The sequence below is a fragment of the Nicotiana sylvestris genome, chromosome 8, assembly GCF_000393655.2.
Source record: "Nicotiana sylvestris chromosome 8, ASM39365v2, whole genome shotgun sequence".
Lineage (NCBI taxonomy): Eukaryota > Viridiplantae > Streptophyta > Magnoliopsida > Solanales > Solanaceae > Nicotiana > Nicotiana sylvestris.
In genome coordinates, this window is record NC_091064.1 from 70615095 (window position 1) to 70631002 (window position 15908).

The window sequence follows — 15908 nt, forward strand, 5'->3', positions numbered from 1 at the left end:
GATTAAAAGAAATCATAGGAACATAAAAGTGGTAGAATCATGCTTAGAATGAATTTTAAATATGCTGGATCATAAACACAGTTCATAGATACATAGAAATGAAATGACAAAAGGATAGTCACTCACCAGTTAGGCAAGAAAACAAGAAATACACCACAATAGTTGAGAGCCTAGAATTACTTGGCCTTGGCTTTCAGCCGGCCAAGACCAGAAGCAAACGAGATAGCAAAGAGAATATAGAGCCAAAACCCTAAGTTTTTAGTGAGAGTATATTGATTTCAGTCTATCATAAAGGGGAAGGGGGAAGGGGTTTAAATAGTCTTAAACTAGGGCATGCAAATATGGAAACAATCAATCATATTGTTTAAGCGAAAGTTCGGAATACCATTAAAGAAAGTCGATAATTAAACAGGTTTAACTAAAGCAAGTAACCACAGGATGAAACATAATAATAATCGAAACCCTAAAATAAAGTTATTAGTCGAAATGCACCTAGATAGATACTGAGAAAGAAATCAGAAATACAAGAACCTTTAACAGTTTTGAACCCTCGTCCAGGGCCAATAATTTAGACAAACAACATCATGAAAAATATAAGGTAAATATACGGAAGGTCGAAATAATCGGCCAAAATAGATCTTAGTCAGATCTAAGCCCTAATTTTAGGGCAAAATAAATTAGGCAAGGGTTTTTAATGAAAAATTACAAAACAGACATACGAGAACATAAAAAGGTTTATTTTTTAAACAAAAATAATAAAAATATAAATAGATCTATAAAAGATCTAAACTCTAATATTTAAGGTAAATGAGAACAGAGAAATCTCAGAGATTCGTACATAGAGAGAGGGAAGACGAACACAAATGAGAAAATGGGGGGATTCGAACCAGATTTGGTCTGAAAATGGAGAGATTAGCTTGACATGTTAGGCAAGCTACTAAATAATACCATAATCGAGTAGCCAGTAGTGAAATACGACCGATAAGGTAAGAAAATCGTCAAGGAATTTCATATCCGATTGGAATCGAAGAAAGATTATGGGTGACGATGCCTAGGATTTCAGAGTAAAAGAAATGAGTGGGGTTTGAGGGTAGTGGTCTTTAATAAGTGGGGATTAGGGTAGAGAGGAGGGATAAAAGGGAATAGGGCATTAGTTGTGGGCCGTTGATCAACTTTGATCAACAGTCAGAATTTAGGCGGATTGGGGTTGGGTTTAATGAATGTGTATGGGTAATTGGGTTATTTGATTTGGGCTAGCGGATTGGGTTGGGCATTTTAGATGTTGGGCTGGTTTGGGTAGCTTAGGTCCGAAAATTAGGAATTTAGGACTATTAGTTAAATACCTATTTTTTAATTAATAAAATAATTCATAAAAATGATAAATAAAATAGTAAAAATATTATTTATGCATAAAATGGTTAAAACAATTATTTAATATTATAAAATATAAAAATTTAGTTTTTGCATAAATAGAGTGATTATAAGTATATAAAGGCTATTATTGCAAAATATGCAATTTTAGCCTAAAGATGCAAATGTAATTATAATAAATGCGTCAAAAACATTTAAGGCTGCTTAATATGGATATAAATGATGAAGTTAGATGATAAATTCATCATAAAAATTATTTGTGATGCAATTAATAATTATTTATATAATAAAATATGGGAATAAACTGATTAAAAATCTTTAAAATTATGAAAAAATTAGAAAAAAATACTTGATGATGCTCATGCACTATTTTGAAAGTATATATGCATATTTGAAATATATGAGGGAAAAATTGGGTATCAACACTTGCTTTTCTCTGTTTTGTCGTTATTCCATTATACTCGTACAAGTTTATAGTGAGTACTTTGTTATAGCCTCATCACTACTTCGTCAAAGTTAGGCCCGACACTTACATAGTACAGGGGGTCGGTTGTAACCATGCTATGCTTCTGCACTTCTTGTGCGGATTCTGGTGTTGGTCCCAGCAGCAGCTAGGGGAGGCTCGCTCGGATTAGCTTATCACAGAGACATTGAGGTAGAGCTGCACGACGTTCGCAGACCTTGAAGTCTCCTTCTTATTTCTTGCACTGTTATTTCATACAGATAATTGTATTTCTTTATTTCAGACCTTGATTGTAGTATTTTGTTTTAGTATGCTCATGTACTTGTGACACCAGATTCCGGGGTTTGACTAGTTAGCGTCTGGAGTATTTATATCTATTTTTGAAATTCTACAGCTTTATTTCTTATTAAATTGATTTCAAATTGGTTTTAAAATGATTAATTGTGTACTAATGTTGGCTGCCTAGCAAGTGGACGTTAGACGCCATCACGGCCCCGCAATTGGAGTTTCGGATCGTGACAAGTTGGTATCAAAGAACTAGGTTTCCTAGGTCTCACGAGTCATGAGCAAACTTAGTAGAGTCTGGAGGATCAGTATGGAGAAATCTGTACTTATCTTCCAGAGGCTATAGGGCTTTAGGAAAATTTCACTTCTTTCCTTCTCTATCGTGTGGTTTTATTCTATAATTGAGATTGAATTATCCTATTCTTGTTCTCTCACAGATGGTGAGGACACGCACAATATCCACAGCGGACCGGGAGCCGAATCCCCAAGTTGTAGCCACTACTAGGGGTAAGGGCCGGGGCCAAAGTAGGGGCAAAAGTAGAGCTCAGCCTAGAGCACGCCCCATTGCAGAGCCTCAGATCGAGTAGGAGGAGGAGATCCCTGTTTAGACTGCGCCAATTGGACCAACTCAGGTACGAGAGGGGTTTATTGCTACTCCCGTACTTCAGGAGGCTCTAGTCTGCCTGGTCGGCCTTATGCAGAGTGTGGCCCAGGCTAGAGTATTTCATATAGAACCAACTGTCTTACAGGCTGGGGGAGGAGCCCAGACTCCCGCTCCTCACACACCATAGCAGATGACTCATGGTTATCAGACTCCGGCAGTCCCAGCTGTTGGAGTTCAACCCGTCATTTCTACTCAGCTCATTAAGAGGCCCGCAATCTCGTCAGAAGGGTTGAAGAGGTTGGACAAGTTCACTAAGTTATTTCCTATTCGCTTTGGTGGCACACCTTCTAAGGACCCACAGGATTTCATAGACATTTGTCATGAGGTGTTGTGCAACATGGGTATTTATGGAGTCCAATGGAGTTGACTTTGCGGTATTTCAGATGCATGGCTCCGCCAAGAGGTGGTGGTTGGATTATGTTCGGGGCAGACTAGTAGGTTCACCTCCACTCACTTGGGATCAGTTCTCACAGCTATTTCTGGAGAAGTTCATTCCTTTTAATCTGAGAAAGGACTACCGCAGCCAATTTGAGCACCTCTAGCAGAGTAGCATGACTGTTACCTAGTATGAAATCAGATTCGTGGATTTATCTCGCCATGCAGTTTTCTTGATTTCCACTGAGAGGGAGAGGGTGAAGAGGTTTATTGATGGCCTTACTTTGGTATCAGGCTACAGATGGCCAGATAAACTGATGATGATATTTCTTTCAATCGAGTTATAGATATTACTAGACGGATCGAGAAGGTTCAGGGTAGAGAGGTGGCTCCTGCGAAGAGGCCTCGTCATTTCGGTGGTTTCAGTAGTACCACATCTGGAGGCTGGGGTCTTTTGGTAAAGGCCATCCTATCAGGCCGATTCAATCAGAACTTCAGGCATCACATGGTGCTTCGTGCAGTCGTGATTCTTATGGGTCTCATCCTGAGCAACTAGCTTACAATACACTCTAACTCCCATCAATGCTCCACCGATTCAGAGTTATCACAATGATTATCTGAGCCATCATGGTCAGTACTAGATTTAGCAACCACATCAGCCGATCGAGTGCTTTGAGTGTGGAAGGTCATGTCATATCAGGAGATACTGTCCCAGAGTTTAGAGTAGTATGCCACAGCAGGATTCTCGTGCCATGGTTTTTGCACCGGTTGCTCCATCGCTGCTCAGCCAACTAGAGGCGGGGTCAGGCAGCCCGGGGTGGTGGTCATGTCGTTAGAGGTGGAAGCCGGCTAGGGAGAGGTCGTCTAAGAAGTAGAGGTCATACTAGTGGGGCTCAACCTCGTTTCTATGCATTTCCAGCTAGACCTAAGGCAGAGTCATCAGATGCGGTCATTTTGTTCCGGTTTTTCCATAGAGATGCCTCAATTTTATTTGATCCGCGTTTCACTTATTCATAAGTGAAAATTACTAACCCTAGAAGTTGGAGTAAATATCTTCTAAAAAATCTCCTCAATTCATGGTCTAGGTCACAAAATGGTGAAAAGTAGCTGAATCCCGATGTTCTGCCCTTTTTACACTTGGACGTTAGTTGTTCTTCCCGTTCACGATGTATCTCCGCGAAGGCCAATGGTCACCTGACCACCGTGTTTGCAAAGGCTAATTTGAATCTGCAAAGTCCATTTCAACCCAAGCCTCTGCATTCTCATCCCCACTATCGCGTTCGCCATAAATAAAACCCACCCGGCCTCAAAATGCCCGAAAGCCTACGCGTTCACGCACGAGCCATCGCGTTCATGAAAGCCAGCTCTCCCAAGGATATCATGTTCGTGATCAGCCCTCCGTTTTCGCGAAGTGTAAATTTCCCCAATCCTAAATATCCCTTCGCGAATACGAGACAAGCTTCCCGTTCGCGATGCAAAGTGAACCAGCAGTAGAATAGCTGCTACGATTTGTGCAAAAATGACCAAAAATCACCCGAAACTCACCCGAGCATCCCAGTACCTAGTCCCAACAAGTATATAAACCTTACACAAACTCGTTCGAAATCTTTAAATATCAAAATAACATCAAAAATCAAGAATTAAACATCATAGCTCAAGGATTTTCAAATGTCCATAACTCAAGTTTCCAACTTTCAACTATAAGCACAGAACGGCCTCGGATCATCCGGAACCCCATCCAAACATAAGTAAAGTACAAAATTATCATACGAACCTGCCGGAATCGTCAAAACATCAATTTGAGGTCCTTTATCAAGAATATTGACTGGGTGAACTCCAACATCATCAAAGCTCTAGAATTAAGATTTCTTTATCCATAACACATCTAAACTTTCCGAAAATTGAAATGAACCATGCGCATAAGTCATAAATTATCAAATAAAGACATTCATGGTCTCAAATCATGAAACAAAAATCTAAAACTCAAAATGACCTATCGGGTTGTTAGAATCTCCCCTCTAAAAGAAACGTTCATCCTCGAATAGACATAGAAATATACTTTAATTGGCAAACAAATGCGGATATCTACTCCTTATATTGGACTTGTATTTTCAAGTAGCCTCCTTAGTCGACTGCCCTTTCCGAAGCACTTTCACGGAAGGAATTTACTTAGATATCAAATTTCGAACCTGCCTATCTATAACAGCTACCGTCTCTTCTTCATAAGTCATATTCTCATCAAGCTGCACTGTGTGAAGTCCAATAGATGCAACTTGTGTTTATGATACTTCCAGAGCATAGAAACATGAAATAACATATGAACTCTCGAAAGAATAGGAGGCAAAGGAAGCCTATAAGAAACCTTCCCAATTCTCTATAACACCTCAAACGAGCCAATGAATCTATGGATCAGCTTGCCCTTCTTCCCAAATTCGATCACACCCTTCATAGGTGAAACTTTCAAAAGTACCTTCTTGACCTCCATAGAAGCCACCTCACGGACCTTCTTGCCCGCATAACTCTTCTTCCTGCTCTGTGTTGTCCGAAGATGATCCTGAATCAACTTCACTTATCCAAGGCATCACAAACCAAGTCCGTACCTAACATCCTAGCCTCACCAGGATCAAACCAACCAATAGGATAATGGCATCGTGTACCATATAAAGCCTTATACGATGCCATTTGAATGCTAAATTGGTAGCTATTATTGTAGGCAAACTCCGCCATTGGTAGAAACTAGTTCCAATGGCCTCCAAAATCAATAACACAGGCCCCTCAGCATATCCTCTAGGATCTGAATAGTCTGCTCGGACTACCCATCTGTCTGTGGATGAAATGTAGTGATGAGCTCCACTTACATTCCTAACTCTCACCGAACACCTCTCCAAAAGTGCAATGCAAACTGAGTGCCACAATATGAAATGATAGAAATGGGCACACCACGCAAGCAAACAATCTTTCAGATGTAGATCTGAGCCAACTTCTCTGAAGAGTAAGAGGTCATCACTGGAATAAAATACACAGAATTGGTCAATCTGTAAACGATGACGCAAATGGCATCTAACTTCTTCGAAGTCTGTGGTAATCCTACTATAAAGTCCACTATAATATGCTCCCACTTCCACTCATGTATAACCAACCACTGAGTCAAACTACTTGGTTTCTGTTATTAATACTTCACCTACTGGCAGTTCAAACACCGTGAAACATACCAACAATGTCATTCTCTTAAACATCAGGTTCATTAAATCCATGAAAGTTGTTGGGGCATGAGTCAACCCAAATGACATCACCAAGAACTTATAATGACCATAACGGGTGATGATAGCCAAAGCCCTAATCTCACTTGATGATAGCCAGATCTCAAATCAATCTTGGAGAATATCTTAGCACCCTGAAGCTGATCAAACAAATCATCAATATGAGGCAATTGACACATGTTCTTGATAGTAGCCTTGTTCAACTGTCGATGATCCATGCACATCCTCATAGAATCACCCTTCTTCTTCTTAAATAACACAGGTGCACCCCAAGGAGAAACACTCGGTCGAACCCCTTATCAAGTAAATCCTGTAGCTACTTCGTCAATTCCTTTAGTTTAGCTAGAGTCATATGGTATGGTGGAATAGAAATGGGCAAAGTGTCCGAAACCAAGTCAATACAAAAGTTAATATCCTTATCGGGTGGAATGTCCAGTAAATCTACAAGAAATACCTATGGAAACTCCCTCACAACCGATACTGAATCCATAGAAGGAACCTTCATAAGGGAATTTTTAATGTAAGTCAAACATGCTAAACACCCATTCTCAAACAAATGTTGAGCCTTCAAGAATAAAATTACCCTACTTGTAGAATGGACAAGGGTCCTTCTCCACTCTAGTCTAGGAAACCCTGATATAGCTAAAGTCACAGTTTAGCTGTGAAATTTCAAAAAAAAACATGATATGGACCCAACCCATCCATCCCAAGAATAACCTCAAAATTCAGCATATCTAACAATACAAGATCATCCATGGTATCAAAACCATTAATAGTCACAACACATGACATGTACAATCGATTAGCTACTATAGAATCCCCAATAGTGTAGAGACAGTAATAGGAATATCAAGAGAATCATAAGGAATACTCAAGTGTGATGTAAAATATGAGGACACTTATGAATAAGTAGAACTCGGATCAAACAATACCGAAGAATGTCTATGACAGACTAAGATAATACTTGTGATGATTGCATTGAATGACTCTACGTCAGGCCAACCCAGAAATGCATAGAAACTGGTTGAGCCCCGCCAGCCTGTCCTCTTCCTCTAGGAAGGACTCTACCTAGATGATCTCTATCTTTATCTAGTTGACCCCTAACCCTAGCTGGCTGGGCAGGGAGTGTAACAACTAGTGCCAAAATCATGGCATGAGTACTCTGTTTGTGGCATACCACTCTACAACCTGGGGCAAAACCTCTTTATGTGCCCCATATCACCACACTTATAACAACCTGCCTGCTGACGTGGTTGCTGAATCTCAAGCTATCCTTGATGACTTTAATGACCACCATAGAACTCTGTATCGGAGGTGCACTAAATGATGACTACCTAGGCAGGAACCATAAGTATTGTAGCTGCCTAAAGTACTACGAGAAACTTGGACTGCTAACTGTACTAGTTTGTTAGTATGACCTCTACCACAATGACACCTTCCTCCAGATGAGGAACCACTGAAACCACCAAAATGACGAGGCCTCTTGTCACTCATTTTTATCTCACCTGGCCATGAATGCGCTCAATCCTCCTAGCAATCTCCGCTACCTGTGTGAATGAAGTCTTAGTCTCGACTCTGATACCATAAACAAGTCCCTTTAGGAACCCCTTCACCTTTTACCTCATAGTAGGGATCATGATAGTTGCATAGCGAGTCAAATCCACAAACCTCAACTCATACTGGGTGACTATCATACCACCCTACTAAAGACGCTCAAACTGGCTACGTAGATCACCTCTCTAAGTGATTGGGATGAACTTCTCCAAGAAAAGATATGCAAATTGAGCCCTAGTAAGAGGAGGTGATCCTACTGGTCTGCCTATCTCATAAGTCTGCCACCACCTCTTGGCCGAACCCTACATCTGAAAAATAGTGAAGTCCACTCCACTGGATTCAACTAGTCCCAAATTGCAAGATCTCATGACATCGGTCTAAGAACTCCTAGGCATCCTTTGAAGGCAACCCACTAAAACAATGAGGATGCAACTTTTGAAACTTATCCATCCTCTTCAGCTCATGATCAGACATAGCGGGCCTAAACTCAGGTTGCACGATAATAGTAAGCTGAACTACATCAGTTGGTAATACTCTTGGGGTATGATATCCCTACACCATCTGCTATAGAGTGCAGGTAGCAGGAGTTTGAGCTCTACCCCCCAAGAAGCAACGGGTGCCATAGGAAGTACACCTGCCTGAGCAATGCCATTCATAATCCCAACCATACATACCAAGGCCTCTTGAAGCATTAAGGTGGCAATAAATCCCTCTAGAACCTAAGTTGTCCCTAACAGCTCATCTTGAACTGAAATATCACCATCTAGAGCTATCTAGGGCTAGACAACGTTGAGCTAGCACGAGCATGAGTAGCTTTAGGTGCCACTGCACATGATTTAGTCTGGGCTCTAGCTTTGAGCCCGCCCCAGCCTCTACCCATGGTAGAGGCTGCAACCTGGGGCTTTGGCTCCTACTCTGCTGCAGCTGAAGCGCGTGTTCTCACCATCTGTGAGAGAATAGAGAAAAAAGATTCAAACTTTAGGATAAAATAAAGTTGCACGATAGAGAAAGAAAGAAAGTGACATTTCCTAAATGCCTTATACCCTCTCAAAGATAAGTATAGATGTCTCTGCACCGATCCTCAAGACTCTACAAAGCTTGCTCATGACTCCTGAGATCTATGCAACCTAGGGCTTTGATACCAACTTATCACGGCCCGAAAATCCCAACCAAGTGGTCGTGATTGAACTTAAGACTACGTGCTAGGAAAGCCAACACACAATAGTAAATAATGAAGCAAATTAAAAATTAAACAACATAATATCATAAATAAAGAGTAAAAGCTCCTATAACAATATCATATCTCTAAAACCGGCATAATTGACATAACACATCCCAAGATTGGTGTCACTGAGTACATGAGCTCTAAAGAGTGCTATGTACAAAGTCTGAAATGAAGTACAATATTATCTTATAAAATTTAATAGTAAACAAGATAAGGAAGGTGACTCTAGCTAGTCGCCCCTTGGAACACTGCTAGGACCAATGCTAGAATTTGCACAAGAAGTGCAGAAGTGTAGTATGAGTACGGCCAGTCCAATGCACTCAATAAGTGTCGAGTCTAACCTCGACGAGATAGTGATGAGATATGATAAGACACCTGTGTTTACCTTAAAAATGGTAATTACAATTAGATTTGATTTTGTGATTCTAAAAATGCGTGATTTATTTTAATGCTAGTTGTTAAGCGATAGGTTGTAAGTATGAGCTAAGAAGGTAAAACAAGAGTAAGAGGCAGTGTTATTATTCAAACCGAATGGCTGCGAATCGGGGTCTCTAACTGGCCTAAGCTGGGCCTCGAGGTTGAGCTAATAAGCTTGACTGAGGATGATGAATGAAGGACGAATAGTTCCAAAGGCCTCAATAATGGCTCTTTACGATCAATGATGAATAATAAATGAGGAACAATCAATGAAACACAATAAATGTAAGCAATAATTCAAAGGAAAGACAATAGAGAATGTTTAAGTTAGAGAGCATAGAATGTTCTTGTTCTTGTATTGAATCTCATCCATATTTACAAAATGACAAGGGTCCCCTTTATATAGGAGGGAGAATCCCAACATAGTACATATGCATTTATTACAAAGGTATGTAGCTGGTACAACTATTTAATGTCACGGTACGAACATGTACTATTCTTGCAGACTTGGTCAGCTTTAACCACGTGCCTTTTGGGAATTTTCCGCTTGTCTAAGATAGCCACCGATTTGTGCTGCTCCGAGGTCGATCATAGGGAACCCTCAGGGTCAAACCTTAAGTTATTCCTCGAGCCTTCTGAAGACGGGCCATGGAATGTCATAATGATTATAAAATCAGACTCTCCGATTTTAGCCGTATACAGATAGTCCCCACATTTCTTAGAATAGAATGATATGAAACGACTTTGACCTCGATCTTCTCGAACATCACGCAATGACGTCATGCTTGTGATATAAGCATTCGAAGTAACCGAAATGTCTCCCTAGAAGCATTGAATATACTGTCGGTTTACTTTCCTAAAAGCGGTGATTGCGCCGTTACTACGTTTCCAAAGGCATTGATTACGTTGTCGGTTACACTACTGTCTCTCTATAAATGGGCGATTGCTTGAGCCAAGACTTCACTCAGTCTTCCTTCAACAACCTTTAGCCCTTTCCCTTCTCTTCATCCTCATCCAAACTCCTATATCTATGGTTCAAGCCAGTGACCGTAAGGTCATACGACAACAACTTTGTCAGTTATGCCATGGCTCTTCTACAGAGCCTTTCCCTACTGAGTGGGATTACACTGGGTTGTGTTGTTATTGTTGTTGGCCCGAGATAATGAGAGAGAGGCCTCTAATCCCGCATCAGAAGATATATGGACCATAGACCGCTGCTCATCTCTCTTAACTTCAACCTGGTATGGCGCCTCATTCCTTTTTCTTTCCATGGAGTGAGGTGGAATCATCTACTAACTTTTGCATCTCACACCAGTGCAATGTCTTAAGAAGTAGCTTCACAATAGTAGTGTTGACGAGACCCATACTCGCCAAATTTTTCACCAAGCCACAATTTCCCTTGCTTGTTAAAAGCTTTTGATCTTTGATCGGCTATAGCCCTTTTTCATTACTGTTGTTTCGGAGGAGATTCCCGAAGACGTCGCTTTGAAGATCGAAATAGGGTCCCCGAGGAATCGGTTTTTGTAGATTTTGCTCCCAAGGATGTACTTTCGAAAGTAGATTAGGCTTTTTAGCTGTTGTTTTTTGCTTCTTTGTTTCTGTGTAAGGATCCCTCGTGGACTTTTCTAATCGTCTTTTATCAATACAAAAGTTTCTTCGATTTGCCTTTGGCTTGTGCTGAACTTCCATTTTACTTTCGATCGGTCCGAATACTGGACCCGGACATCGTAGTCCCTTTGGTTCCCGATTGGTTAATATAATCTTCCTTGAGATTCTTTGTCATGCCTCGGACTAAGTCTGAATTGATCTGATACAAACTTAGGTTGCTGGGACTTCTAAGTTTGAGTTGAGCGAGAGCAGGGTCCCGATTTTCTTTGAAATAAAGCTTAGCCCTTTTAGGCCTCGTTGCTAGTCCTCGAGTGGGAGTTTACTTGATCATCTGAAAATAAAGATAGCCCTTAGGATTTTACAAATAGTCCTTGAGTGAGAGTTTGCTTTAACTCGGGCGGCCTCGAAAACTTTCTTTGAACTTGAAATGAAGATAGCCCTAAGGCATTATAGATAGTCCTTGAACGAGGATGCACTCGAACTCGGGTGGCCCTTGGGCTAAAGTAATCGAGAGAGCATTTAAATTGAACTTAAAGCGAAGATAGCCCTGAGGCTTTATTAATAGTCCTCGAGCGAGAACTGACTTAGACTCGGGTAGCCCGGGGGCTAAATAATCAGGTGAATGACCCACACTGGTAGTAACAGAGATCCACGAGATCGGGCGCCGTCTCGAGGCTAGATTTGATAGCTTTTTAAAGCCCATACTCGTAATAACAAAGATCCTCGAGATCGGGCACCATCTCGAGGCTAGATTTGATACGAGGATCTTGATCCCCCGAATGATGTATGATAGCGTCATTCATATGACATGACCGTGAAGTGACCGAGGTGGTCCCGCTGGTACACTTCCCCAAAAGTGATAATGGCCTAGTCAAAGTTAATTAGCCTTCAGAGTAGGCGAACAGTCACCGCTTGCTCTACATATGAGCTTGCTTTTCTTTCATTTGAGGCCTTTGCTATTTTGAGCAACTATCCTTCTTGTAGAAATTTTCTTCCTTGAATCAGTGCTTCCATCATTTTAATTCAAAGCTTTCGCTTAAGTTTTCACCTCCTTATTGTTTCACCATAATCATGGCTGTCGTGCCTAAATCTATTCATCAAGAAGGGGATAGTTCTACCTCTACTTCCCACTTAGTCGGTAGTACACCATCGGCGTACGATGAGCTAACCTCGAGATGCTTTGTCTCGAGGAGGAACTTTACGTTAGAGATACCTCCCAATTGTTCAGGGCCATTGGAAGCATGCGTCGAGGTTTATCCCATCAATAGGAGAGAAACACCTCGAGGCAGTGAGGAGAGACTACGGATGGGGAGAAAAGGTGGTACTGCAGGTACCTTCCCTGGAAGAGAACATCATGGCTCATGTAGAGGGGTTTTTGAACGTATACATGTAACCCTTTACATCAAGATCTCTCGATAGAGTCGTGCTCGACTTCTGCCGAAGATATCAGGCTACCCTGGCACAGGTTCACCCGTCGTTCTGGAGGATAGTATTGATGATAAGGTTTTTGCGGAGAAAGCCGGACTCGAGTTCACCCTTAGCCATCTCATCAGATTGTATCGGCCCTTGCAAAACCGAGGTCTACAACATTGATCCACCAGGCCCTTTGTTGCCAACGATGAAGAAGATGGGGACCGAGAGTGGATGAGTCGATTTGTCCTAGTGCGGACTGTCGATATCATCCCCGTAGAGTTCCTGCCATTTCCTGAGAAATGGAATTTCACACGTATGTGGTACATTTGTGTATTTATCATTTTTGTTCATGGTGGAGGCAGACTCCGTAAAGATGTTTTCCTTTTCTTTTCTACAGCAATCTCGCGGCTGCCATACAAGGTCCCCGACCTGGCGGATTGGACTCAGAAACTGGCAACTTGCTTGACTTATAATGAGCGTAAGTGACGAGATCTGTCCAAGGGTAGATGGGGGGCAAAACACTACGGTATGCGTTGTGTGGTTTATTTTCTTTGAAAGGTACTTTCTTTTATGTGTATTAACTCCGTCACCACAGGCATTGGAGAATTTTCTAAGATGAGACCATGCCCCCTCGGAGAGGAGGAAAGATCATCATCTTCGGGGCCGAGGAATGATAACAAACGAAAGGAATCCTCGAAGGATAAGGGTGCTCATAGCGAGGCAAGCCCTGCCCGAAGGCTCAACTAAGATGTATCAGCTGAGCCTACAGTACCCGAGGCTTCTAGCCTCGGAAAAATTATTCCTCCTTTATCGCCTTCTTCTTTTCCCGTCGAAGGTACTTCGAGGGATAAAGATTTTCTTCCGCCATCTTCTTCTCCCGTCGAAGGTACTTTGAGGGGTAAAGATTTTCTACCGCCATCTTCTTCTCCCCTTGAAGGTACTTCGAGGGATGTTCAAGGTCAGGGGCCGCCTAAATCAAGCGGGGTCTTGAGCGATCATATCCCCACCGAGGGCGGTTCGACTGGGGCCGATGAGACCATGCCAGTCGATGTACGCTCAACTTCTGAAGAGGCTCAGTGGCTCTATTCAGTGGTGATTTTTGGTTGACTTTGTTGGTTTTTCGATTTTGCATTTTCATTTTCTCACTGAGCATTTTTTATAGGCCTTTGACAAGCTCAAGTCCGAGCTACTCCGCCGTGAAGCCAGATTGCAGAAAGCCTTGGACGGGGAGAAATCCCTCAGACTTCTTTGTGATTAAAGGGGAAAGGAGTTGACACACCTTTGGTATGAGATGAATCGAAGCCTGAACTACGAAGGCCGCCTCGAGAGACAAGTAACCTTTGCTTCGAGGGGATGCATGTTTCTTCTTCTACCCTCTGAGATTAATATTTTGATACTTCAGTTGTAGAGAAAGACGGAGGACCTGGAACGCCTTTGGGGCAAAGTTGGTTAGGCCAAGTATGAGTGTAATGAGCTAAGGGCTCAGTTTGATGCCCAAGTTACGGCCAAGAAGAATGCTTTGGCCAAGGCTTCTTCCCTCGAGGTGCAACTCCGAAATGCTCATGAAAACAACTTGGTCCAGACGAGCAGGATTGTAAGGCTTGAGTCTAACCTAGTAAAGATGAAGGATGAGGTCATGTACGTCTGGGCTGAAGCTGAAGAGATTCGAGCTAAGGCTGATAAGAAAGTGACTGTCTATTTAAAAGATGCTGCCGACGCTTGAGCTGAGTTGAGAGAGATTTCCGTTTGGGAGAGCAGAAGCAATGAATCTGCCTGATGCAGATCCCGGACGGAAACCCTCTAGGAGATCCACGTTAGGGGTCTCGATCTCTTGGAAGAGATTGAGCAGGCCAAGGCGGATGAATACGATGCCAAGTTCCTCATTCCGATGCCGAAGATAATGAGGAAGAGGCCGATGGAGCCGTAGTCCCCGAGGGGAAAGTAGACTAGGCTTTTCCTTTCTGATTCTGCGTACAATGCTCTTAGAGAACATTGTAAATGAAGCCTTGTGTTATTTCACATATACATATAAAAAGAAGTTTTTTGGTTTTCCCCTTTCATGAATTTCCCTTTGCTTGTGTATGTCTTTCTTTTGTTTTAAATTTTGACATTTGTTGACAATTGGTCCGGAATTTTGGACCTCAAATTAAACCCTTAGGTTCTTGCTACTGCTGAGCGATTTGTAACGGTCAAAAGTTGACCGTTTGGGGCTTAGTCCCCGAGTCAAGTTTTGACTTGAGTTCATTGACCTTTAGGTCTAAAAATTGGCCCTGAGGCTATTTGAGCCGGTCCTTAGGCTCTTACGCATTGGGTCGGTACGACCTTTAATATAGGCTGACGCTTAGGCTCTTACGCGTTGTGCTGGTACGATCTCTAATATAGGCTGGCGCTTAGGCTCTTACGCATTGGGTCGGTACAGCCTCTAATATAGGCTGGCTCTTAGGCTCTTATGCGTTGGGTCGGTACGACCTCTAATATAGGTTGGCGCTCAGGCTCTTACGTGTTGGGTCGGTACGACCTCTTACATAGGCTTTATTTTTCCCTCATTAAAGACTTTTTGAAGTTTTTGTGTTCGTCTGACTCTTCGGCGGTTCGATAAGAACCTCGATTGTGAGCCGTTATGAAATGATAAATGAGCACCTCAGGAGGTTTCGCTCGATGGCTGAATTGTCTCGAAGCCTTTTATTGTTTAGAGCTGACATGATCGAAGCTCTTTTGATTATGCCGAGGGTAGCCTGATTAATCGGTTCTTTTCAAAGTATTTTTGAAGTAATTGAAGGCTTGTGATTTTACGGCGATGGTCGGGCGTCCCCGAGTCGCGTTAGTTTGGCCGGAGCTGTATGACCGTAGTCATTGTATTTGGCCGTAGCCTTTTAGTCCCCGAGTGAGGTAGCCTCAGCGTTTATATTGTGGGTATGCCTTTTTAGGGGTCTTACAAGTTCGAGTATATAGCCTTGACTTTAAGATCGGGATTATGTCCTTTGTAATGTCTTATAAATTTGAACATGCCTTAATTAAGGTCTTACAGATTCTTCGGTTACTTGGCACAAGTATAATTCGTGCCTTAATTGAGGTCTTACATATTTGGTATTGCCCCATGGAGGTCTTATGAGCTCAAGGTTGCCTCATGGAGGTCTTACATTTTCTAGCATTGCCGTATAGAGGGCTTTCGGGCTCAAGGTTGCCCGCTTGGGGTCTTATGGCCTCGAGTCTTTTGATAGCTTGATGGGGTGACAGTCAGTGACAGTCCCCAAGACATCGAAAGTTTCTAGC